Below are 10,763 nucleotides of genomic sequence, written 5' to 3' on the forward strand. Positions count from 1 at the left end.
CCTCTGTATATGCGTCTCAGGAACTGCAGGTCTGACATTGTGATCAGCAACACAGGAGCACTGCAGGGGAATGTACTTTCTCTGGTCCTGTTCAGCCTATATACATCAGATTTCCAATAAAACTTGGAGTCCTGCCACGTGCAAACGTTCACTGATGACACTGCTATTGTGGGCTGCATCAGGAGTGGGCAGGAGGAGCAGTATAGGAAGCTAATCAGGGACTTTGTTAAATGGTGCAACTCAAACCACTTACACCTGAACACCAGCAAGACCAAGGAACTGGTGGTGTATTTTAGGAGGCCCAGGCCCCTCATGGACCCCGTGATCATCAGAGGAGACTGTGTGCAGAGGGTACAGACCTACAAATACCTGGGAGTGCAGCTGGATGATAAATTAGACTGGACTGCCAATACTGATGCTCTGTGTAAGAAAGTTCAGAGCTGACTATACTTCCTTAGAAGGTTGGCGTCCTTCAACATCTGCAGTAAGATGCTGCAGATGTTCTACCAGACGGTTGTGGCGAGTGCCCTCTTCTACGCGGATGTGTGATGGGGAGGCAGCATCAAGAAGAAGGACGCCTCACACCTGGACAAACTTGTGAGGAAGGCAGGCTCTATTGTAGGAATGAAGCTGGACAGTTTAACATCCGTGGCAGAGTGACGGGTGCTGAGCATGCTCCTTTCAATCATGGAGAATCCACTGAACAGTGTCATCTCCAGACAGAGGAGCAGCTTCAGCGACAGACTGCTGTCACTGTCCTGCTCCACTGACAGACTGAGGAGATCATTCCTCCCCCACACTATGCGACTCTTCAGTTCCACCCGGGGGGGTAAATGTTAACATTATTCAAAGTTATTGTCTGTTTTTACCTGCATTTTTTTTATTACTCTTTAATTTAATATTGTTTTTTTTGTATCAGTATGCTGCGGCTGGATTATGTGAATTTCCCATTGGGATTAATAAAGTATCTATCTATCTATCTATCTATCTATCTATCTATCTATCTATCTATCTGTCTGTCTGTCTATCTATCTACTTTCTGAATCCACCGCATACCTTAAAAGCTTTTATGTATACATACCTTAAGTTGCCAGTTTGAACTTTAAATGTATATGATGGTATAATAATTTTAGCTCTTTAATAAAAATGACTCTATATTACTAAAACTTGATATACACCCTGCCCCTTACTAAGGTATGCTGCTTCTCTCTCTCTCTCCTAAAACAATTTGCTTCTCCTGAACTCATTTGCCATTCATCAGCTGCAAACTCTATTAAATGGTGTTTTTTTGTGCATGATATAAACACTATTTGGAATCTGAACTTGAGAGTTTCACCCATGCAGGGTTGGCAAGCTTTTCCTACCTACTAGCTCTGGGGAATTTTCCAAATCAATACAACTATCAGTTCAGGTAAGCAGTTTACTCAGTGATCCCTTATCTATTTTTATTTCTGCATGCACATATTCATCTTCTTATACTATATTGTAACAAACTTTATATACAAACAATTTTGTTTCCCTGTGCTAGTCCTCTCTTTTTTCTTAGGATGCAAAAATAGTTATAGATAGTATAAATAAAAAATATAAAAATAGTTATATATAGTCATAGATAGTACTTGATGATGTTATGTGCAAAATCTTACTTTCCTCACAAATTATGTGATTCTTGTTTTTCAGCAGTCATCAGACATCCATGTTAAAAGTTATTTGCTAGATTAATACCAGCCATATGACTTTACAGTATACAGTAAGTAATATAAAAATTATATCAAAATATGTTGTTACACTGGAAAAATGTTGTGTTCTTCACATATACAGGCTATACAGTGCTTTGCAAAGGCATTCAGGCCCTTAACCAGTTGTCAATTTTTTCTGAAAAAACACTTAAGTTTTTATTTTTTGTAATACTTTTATTTTCAAAGCACTGAAACTCAAAATAATTTTTTCTTGACGTGATATTGGTTATGTTATAAAAAAATAACAAAAGGTAAACTCTCAACACAAATGAAAAACAATTGTCTAATAAGGACACAATTAGCATACAATTGGCCACCATCAGTGAATCATTCAAATAACTTTTACATTCTTTGGATAAAACCCCCTACAGCTATTGGAACATTATTCAGGCTGTGAATGTGAAGAACTTCTCTAAAATTAAGACTAGAGAACATTCCAAAGAAGTCAGAGATAAAATAATAGAAAACAAGAATAAAAAAACAAATATTGTCCAAGTGTTTGGATGTCCTATTTATAAGGAGAATCTCAGTCTAATAATAAACATGGGCAGTATGATTGGTAATGTCTTGAGTTAGTGGTTTGTGGGCACAGACATAGGAGAATTTGACGTGTTTGAATTTACAGTACCTTTTGTAAAAAGTACAATGGCTTCCATTTTAGTTTATTGAAATTATAGCCCTTTTCAGTTCTGAGCAATTGTTGAATCAACAACAGTTCAAGTTATATTAAACCACATGGACATTGTATAGAAAAGGTCATCCTTTAAAATTCTTTCTGCAAACAACACGACTTGAGAGAGAAACCTCCAAGAGACCAACAGTCACCTTGAAGGAGCTATAGAGTTCAGTAGCTGAGACTAGAATAAAGGTGTACTAGTCAAGTATATGCATCTGTGCTACTGGCCTACGTGGGAGGGTGACAGTAAAAAATGCCATTTTACCCAGAAAGAATCATGTGAAAGTAAGTCTGGAGTTTGCAAAAACACGAGGATGACCTAGCTACAATGTGAGAAAAGGTTTTGTGGTGATATGAGACCAAGGTAGAATTTTTGGATCTGAGTACAGTGATCCCTCGCTATATCGCGCTTCACTCCATTGTGGATGTTATATGTAAGCATATCTAAATATATATCACTGATTTTTCACTGGTTCACGGATTTCTGTGGACAATGGGTCTTTTAATTTATGGTACATGCTTCCTCAGTTGGTTTGCCCAGTTGATTTCATACAAGGGACGCTATTGGCAGATGGCTGAGAAGCTACCCAATCAGAGCATGTATTATGTATTAAATAAAACTCCTCGATGATATGATATGCTTCGCATACTTAAAAGCCCGAACAGCACCTATTGATTTTTGATTGTTTGTTTTTCTCTCTCTGTCTCTGACATGCTTTGCTCCTGACGCACACTCCTTTGAAGAGGAAGATATGTTTGCATTCTTTTAATTGTGAGACGGAACTGTCATCTCTGTCTTGTCATGGAGCACAGTTTAAACGTTTGAAAAAGAGACAAATGTTTGTTTGCAGTGTTTTAAAGTCCCTGTCTCTACAACCTCCCGTGTTTCTGTGCAAATCTGTGACCCAAGCGTGACAATATAAAAATAACAATATAAACGTATGGTTTTTACTTTGTGGATTTTCACCTTTCGCAGGGGGTTCTGGAACACAACCCCTGCGATCGAGGAGGGATCACTATACTTCTGCATATGTGTATATTTATCTGTGTGTGCATGTATACAGTGGGATGCAAAAGTTTGGGCAACCTTGTTAATAGTCATTATTTTCCTGTATAAATCGTTGTTTGTTACGATAAAAAATATCAGTTAAATATATCATATAGGAGACACACACAGTGATATTTGAGAAGTGAAATGAAGTTTATTGGATTTACAGAAAGTGTGCAATAATTGTTCAAACAAAATCAGGCAGGTGCATAAATTTGGGCACCACAAAAAAGAAATTAAATCAATATTTAGTAGATCCGCCTTTTGCAGAAATGAAAGCCTCTAAACGCTTCCTGTAGGTTCCAATGAGAGTCTGGATTGTGGTTGAAGGTATTTTGGACCATTCCTCTTTACAAAACATCTCTAGTTCATTCAGGTTTGATGGCTTCCGAGCATGGACAGCTCTCTTTAACTCACACCACAGATTTTCAATTATATTCAGGTCTGGGGACTGAGATGGCCATTCCAGAACGTTGTACTTGTTCCTCTGCATGAATGCCTTAGTGGATTTTGAGCAGTGTTTCGGGTCATTGTCTTGTTGAAAGATCCAGCCCCGGCGCAGCTTCAGTTTTGTTACTGATTCCTGGACATTGGTCTCCAGAATCTGCTGATACTGAGTGGAATCCATGCGTCCCTCAACTTTGACAAGATTCCCAGTCCCTGCACTGGCCACGCAGCCCCACAGCATCTTGGAACCACCACCATATTTTACTGTAGGTAGCAGGTGTTTTTCTTGGAATGCTGTGTTCTTTTTCCTCCATGCATAATGCCCCTTGTTATGCCCAAATAACTCAATTTTAGTTTCATCAGTCCACAGCACCTTATTCCAAAATGAAGCTGGCTTGTCCAAATGTGCTTGAGCATACCTCAAGCGGCTCTGTTTGTGCTGTGGGCGGAGAAAAGGCTTCCTCTGCATCACTCTTGCATACAGCATCTCTTTGTGTAAAGTGCGCCGAATGGTTGAACGATGCACAGTGACTCCATCTGCTGCAAGATGATGTTGTAGGTCTTTGGTGCTGGTCTGTGGGTTGACTCTGACTGTTCTCACCTTTCGTCGCTTCTGTCTATCCGAAATCTTTCTTGGTCTGCCACTGAGCCTTAACTTGAACTGAGCCTGTGGTCTTTCATTTCCTCAATATGTTCCTAACTGTGGAAACAGACAGCTTAAATCTCTGGGACAGCTTTCTGTATCCTTCCCTTAAACCATGATGGTGAACAATCTTTGTCTTCAGGTCATTTGAGAGTTGTTTTGTGACCCCCATGTTGCTACTCTTCAGAGAAAATTAAAGGAGGAGGGAAACTTACAATTGACCCCCTTAAATACTCTCATTATAGGATTCACCTGTGTATGTAGGTCAGGGGTCACTGAGCTTACCAAGCCAATTGGAGTTCCAATAATTAGTTCTAAAAGTTTTGGAATCAATAAAATGACAACGGTGCCCAAATTTATGCACCTGCCTGATTTTGTTTGAAAAATTATTGCACACTTTCTGTAAATCCAATAAACTTCATTTCACTTCTCAAATATCACTGTGTGTGTCTCCTATATGATATATTTAACTGACATTTTTTATCGTACCAGCAATATATATAGGAAAATAATGACCATTAACAAGGTTGCCCAAACTTTTGCATCCCACTGTAGCTCCAGAACTCTAAAGTTGACTAAATATACCACTAAAAGCTGCAGTATAGGAATTACAGGAGGCAGTGTGTGTGTGCTCGGTGTCCTAGAAGAGTAATAAAAAGGCACCTTTAGCAAGGCCCTTAACCTGCAATTGCTTTGTCCTGGGTATGACGTTAATCTGCATCCAACCCTCCATTGAGGTCCCCCAACTTACAGGGAAAACCTGGGGTTTGGTGGCAGGATAGGCACTCCAGCCGCCATAAAAAACCTCATGCTGTCCCAGTGTGGTGCTAAGGTGTCACCTGCTGCACTTAGGTACCAGTCCAGGTGGTTCGTAATGTGGTGGGTGTGGCAATGCACTATCAGTGTATGCTCCCAGCAACAACTATAGCAGGAAGTCAGGTGGTTCCTTGGTGGGATGTTAAAGTGCAGACAAACATCAAGTCCCAGGGATGCCTAACTCATTGGTAAGAAGGTGAAGCTAAGGAGGGCTGACAAAACCCCCTAGCTGAGAGTTAGCAGCAAGTTGTCACTAAGTGGAGAAGCTGGTGCCAGGTTGAGTGCAGAGATACTAGTGGACTGTATTGGGAGTTTTAGTCTGTTGTCCCTGTTCCTAATATCTGATGTGATCCCAACAAGGGGTGTAAAGCAACCTCAGGCACTCTTTATAGCACACATATTAATTCTGAAGTCAGGTTCATGGTGAATACAGGAATACTTTATTGATACTTTGAGGAGGGCTACTGGTTGAAACAATTCCCTGTATATATAGATTTCAGGAATCGCTCAGTAAAGCCTTCTGTATATTACTTTAGAAGATAAAAATGTAAAAAGAAAAAGAGACCATGCTTAATTAATTTCTAATTCCCACACTTGTAAATTAAAAAATGCACAGCAAAATCATGCCTGTTTGATTAATTTGCAGTTAGACTTTGAAACTTTTTCAATATTTACAAGGCAGCAATACTTGTTTTAATTTTTATAATTATATTTCATTTATTTTATTTGGCTGACACTTTTATCCAAAACAACTTACAAATGTTTGAGATACAATTAGTTACATTTCTTTTTGTTTTTTTTTTCCCAATTGGAGCAGAGGCAGGTGAGGTGACTTGGTCAGGGTCACGAAGTGTCAGTGGTGGGATTCAAACCCACAACCTAAGGGTATGAAGACCAAAGCCTTAACCACCACACCACTGCCTGCCTAATTAGCGATGTGACTTCAAGACAATGATGAAGACAATCAATCGACAATTTCAAAAACTCTATTTAAATTCACTCTCAGCATAAAGGTAGTGCTTCATGTCTAGGTGAAGGACATGAAGAGAAGGACTTAAATTTTAAAAAATGGTGTCAAAATCTTGTCAAAGAGTTATGCTTTCTGACATTAATTATAATTTGAAATGAAATGCCTTGTTAAAAGGTTTTTAAAACCCCTGACAACATTTAATTTTTCTAATTTTGAACTCAATGATTACCAAATTATGTACCTGTGTGCATGATTCAAATTAGGGAACATAATATTTATTTTGCAAGTTATTTTTGGCTGCTTATATATGTGTACCACTTCAAGCCACCCATTAATACTGTAGCATAAGTAAAATGAAACAGAGGGTTGCTTGTCTAGCTGCATGAATTGAATGCTCAAGACATAACTCTTTGTATCTTTCAATCATAGATTAAAAGATTCATCGTATAAATAGATTCAATGGAAAGAGGAAATTATAATATATATATATCAATTATTTTGAATTGCTGTAAATATGTTTTGAAATGGCAGAGAAGTGTAAAGAGAATAGTAAACAGAACATAATTGCCATAACCACTGTTAGACAAGCCGTTTATACAATATAAATATCAAATCTTCTGAAAGTGAATATTAGATTTGGAAATAAAATGAGATACGTTAACAAACTGTAAACATCGCATAATTACCATAGCCATCATTACACAATCTATAGCTTTATTTTTCCTGTTATCAATGATCTGTGGAAAGCTTCTTCTGAAGTCTGGGTACTTTGTATTGTGTTAGTAATTCAACAGTTCTTTTAATTCTAAACCTGTTTTCCAGCATTTCAGTAAGAAATGTCTGTTTCAAAGCATACTTTTGAAAATTATATTTTGCAGAAGTTTATATTGTACCTTCAGTTCCAGTTCAGTGAAAACCTATCCACTGAGAATGCATAAGTACTATGGACCATGGAATATTATATCTTGCACATCTGTTACCTTCATAACCTTTTTTGTTCTTTGCCCAATTGCACTAATGCCCAGCAGACTGCATTTACAAAAATGATGCCATGGACTGTTCCATTAATATTCAACCATTGTCTGTCACAGACACCTTACTGTACATCTGTTATGCAAATTTATGCTAATGCCTGCCCACAGACAGATGCCTTGATTTCTTTCCTCAAAATGATCCCTTCCAGTTTGAGGTTTGCAATCTGTTACTGAAATTATTTGAAAAGTGAAATGTAGCCTTATGATCATGCTAATTTTTAAATCCCTTGTATTTAAACACAATCTTAGGTAACTGGATGCATTTATGTTGCATTTTAAACTGTCTTTAGGAATAACAGATCCTTATGTAAGACCACATTTAAAGGATCTGCATATGACATAAGTGATAAAATGATGTACTTTATATCAGATGTGACAAAGCAGTTCACCATTTTAAACTGTATATACCATTGTTTCTTTCAGGCCTACTGTACCTTCAGTGTATGTCATTAAGAATTCTTCGGAGGTACAAGTGTACATGATATACAGGCGTTACTAGATAAATATTGATGGAAAGATTCCACACAACAGGTTTTAAAACCTACGCTGTAACTGTTTTCTCCAAACTGATGATCATTAGATCTTTCATTTATTATCTGAGCAGTTCAGGTTTTAGACATTTAGAAAAACTGAAACTAAATAATGTGATGGGTCTTCTTTCTGGGGTGTCTGAGGCATGCATGTCTTTTAGTCTTCTTACAAGTACAGTTTAATAAGCCTAAATTACACTATTAAATTATAAATATTATTTATGAAGCAGTATTAGAAGTCTGTACAACATTAATTAATTATTTGTATATGTATTTATGTATATATGTTTGAAGATGATGTGTTGGTCATCCAATGTGTTTTGATAAAACATGATTTTTAGACACTGTAATAACAAAACAAAGACAGTGACAGGTTGTGGGACACCTGTAGGCAAGCCCCGTATAACTGTCTCAAAAAAGAGAGATAAAATGCAGGTTAAAATATTATTTTGCTTCTTTTCAGATCTTTGCCAGCGAGATGAGGTGGGTCCAGGTGGACAGACTCCAGAAATGACTTCAGCATTGGAAACACCATCTAACTTTTCCAGCCAGTTGGCAGAGGGAGAGAGAGAGAGAAATTGTTATCATAGAGTGCCAACCCATGAAGCGGCAGAAAATTACTATCACCAGAGCCCTTATTCTGTCCCCTATGAGCACGTGTTTTATTAGAGATATAATATACAGTGTGTGTGTGCATAAATAACATAATGCTATATACAATCAGTTTTTAATAGAAATAATTCTGTTATCTTCCCTTCAAGATGGGAGTTCTTCACAATTTAATGCTGGATTGTTTCTCTTACCTTATACTATAAACAAAAGAACACTTTTTACCTAAAATTTGCCGTGCCATATATATGTCCTCAAAGGTAAATTGTGCAGAGACGTGTGTGCAAGAGGTTTTATTAATTGGATTTTTTTGGTGTATGCATTTTCCTGTTTTTTGAGTATGTGTGTTTTCACCCTAAAATCCACACAAATGTATATAAGCGAGAACCCTGTTCAGTTAAAACTGACACATTGACACATGCACCTATATTTATTTTGGCACTTATTACTTAAAAATGCACTGTACCCGATTGAAGTTGATAATATGTGTTGTTGATTGTCTGAATTAGTTAAATGATTGGCTGAGATGAGTGCCTCCATTGAATAATTATTAAAAATAATTTACCATAAATGCTTCATCAACTCCTTGGTTGTGCAGTGCTGAAACACATGGAATAAAACAAGTCAAGAAAAAGTTGTCTGTACACAGTTTTCATTGATCTTACATTAGTAATACCCTACAGCAAAAAAATCTTCCTCTATAGGCTCTTATTTTGAAAAACAACAATTTGTGATGCTCCCTTGTATAATATATTTTACATTACAGTAATGTATGGCATGTTTGTGTATCTTATATACTCATCGTCATTCAGCAATATTACAATAAATGCTACAAATCTCACTCACTTCCAGGCATTGCAAAAAGAGGTGCAAGATATCTTTTATGAGCCAAAAAGGAGGCTTTAATTGGCCTGTCATAATGTAGCCACACTCCTAGACAGCCAGTCCCAAGTTACTACCTGTAGGCTTTGGACCAATCAGGCCCAAAATGGGGAACTGGCTTTTAAAGTTAAAAATACACTAAAAGTTTCAAAATATATTAAAATGGCTTATAAGAGGGGGAAAACACAAACTCTGTCTTGCAGTGATAATCCAAACACAAATATTCATAAATAGAGAGTATATTTAAATAAATGAAAAACAAATACAAAAAGTAGCAAAAGAGCAAAAACGGAATTTGCCTAAAATGCAGTCTGAGGCAAACAAGCCCCAAAGCAAAGAAATAATCTAGAAACCAGGAAAAATAAAATTAAAAGTAATAACTCACTATGAACTCCTAACGCTCTCAGTGATCCACTGCTGGATTCCCTTCTAAACACAATGAAAGGACCCAGCAGCAGTGATGACAGGAGGCCCTGCCTCCTGTGGCTCCACCCACAAAGTACATGGAATAAAGTCATATTTATATACATATTATATACATAATTATTTATAACATAATATTTCAAAAATAACAAAAATCACAATAAAAAAATAAATGCAAGATAGGGGTTATACCCTGGCAATAACACAAAACTTTTTGTCATTTTCGACTAGTTTATAGATTTTTATTTTTGGTTTGCTATATTAAATATGTTTTAATTCATTGTTTATGTTACTTTGTCTTGCTTTGTTAAACATATCATTGTACTACATCACACTTTGTATCTATTTTTGTATGTATTTTTACTTGCTTTGACATTGCACATTCACCACCTCATGACATATGTAATGCAATATTATTTAAGCATGAAGAGCTGCAGTAATTTCATATCAGAATCCTCCAAATAGAAAGACTTTCAAGAAAGAAATAATTAAGTATGGCAGACCGACTATCTTGATTATAATTGTTTCCAGTTGCAAAAGTTTGCCTGATTGATTGGCACCCCCTGTCTTAAGGTTATGATTTCTGCTTTATGTTCACACTCCTACCACCTGAGAACATGATAAAATTAAATTACCAGTGTTTTACAAGACATTCTTATTGGTCAAAACAGTTCCATCCATTTAAGGTAGTGTCTTGGATCTTGTAAACATTCCTAACAATGTTTAGGATTTGTGAGAAGATTGCAGATTGAAATTAACAAATTAATGACTACAGTTCAGCAGTTGTTATTGGGAGACATGCTGCAGGCTAAATAAGCAAATGTTCCAAAAAAAGCACTTGGGATTTCCTACTCAAAGGATTTTAAAGTCATTGTCACGTGATACTTGTTTTGCAGCTACATTTGTCATGAACAAATGGAAAGGTATAGTTAAAATCTTGCTGCTTTCA

At 36.7% G+C, this 10,763-nt stretch overlaps 1 long non-coding RNA gene across 1 annotated transcript; it reads left to right on the forward strand.

Annotated features, from left to right (window-relative positions):
• Window positions 1-1,359: 1,359 nt before the first annotated feature.
• On the forward strand, window positions 1,360-8,535 carry LOC120528626. The gene is made up of 3 exons (XR_005633568.1): window positions 1,360-1,411; window positions 1,678-1,747; window positions 8,364-8,535. It is a non-coding gene; the product is annotated as an uncharacterized LOC120528626 (long non-coding RNA).
• The last annotated feature ends 2,228 nt before the right edge of the window (window positions 8,536-10,763 follow it).

The sequence above is a fragment of the Polypterus senegalus genome, chromosome 4 (assembly GCF_016835505.1).
Source record: "Polypterus senegalus isolate Bchr_013 chromosome 4, ASM1683550v1, whole genome shotgun sequence".
Taxonomy (NCBI): Eukaryota; Metazoa; Chordata; class Cladistia; order Polypteriformes; family Polypteridae; genus Polypterus; species Polypterus senegalus.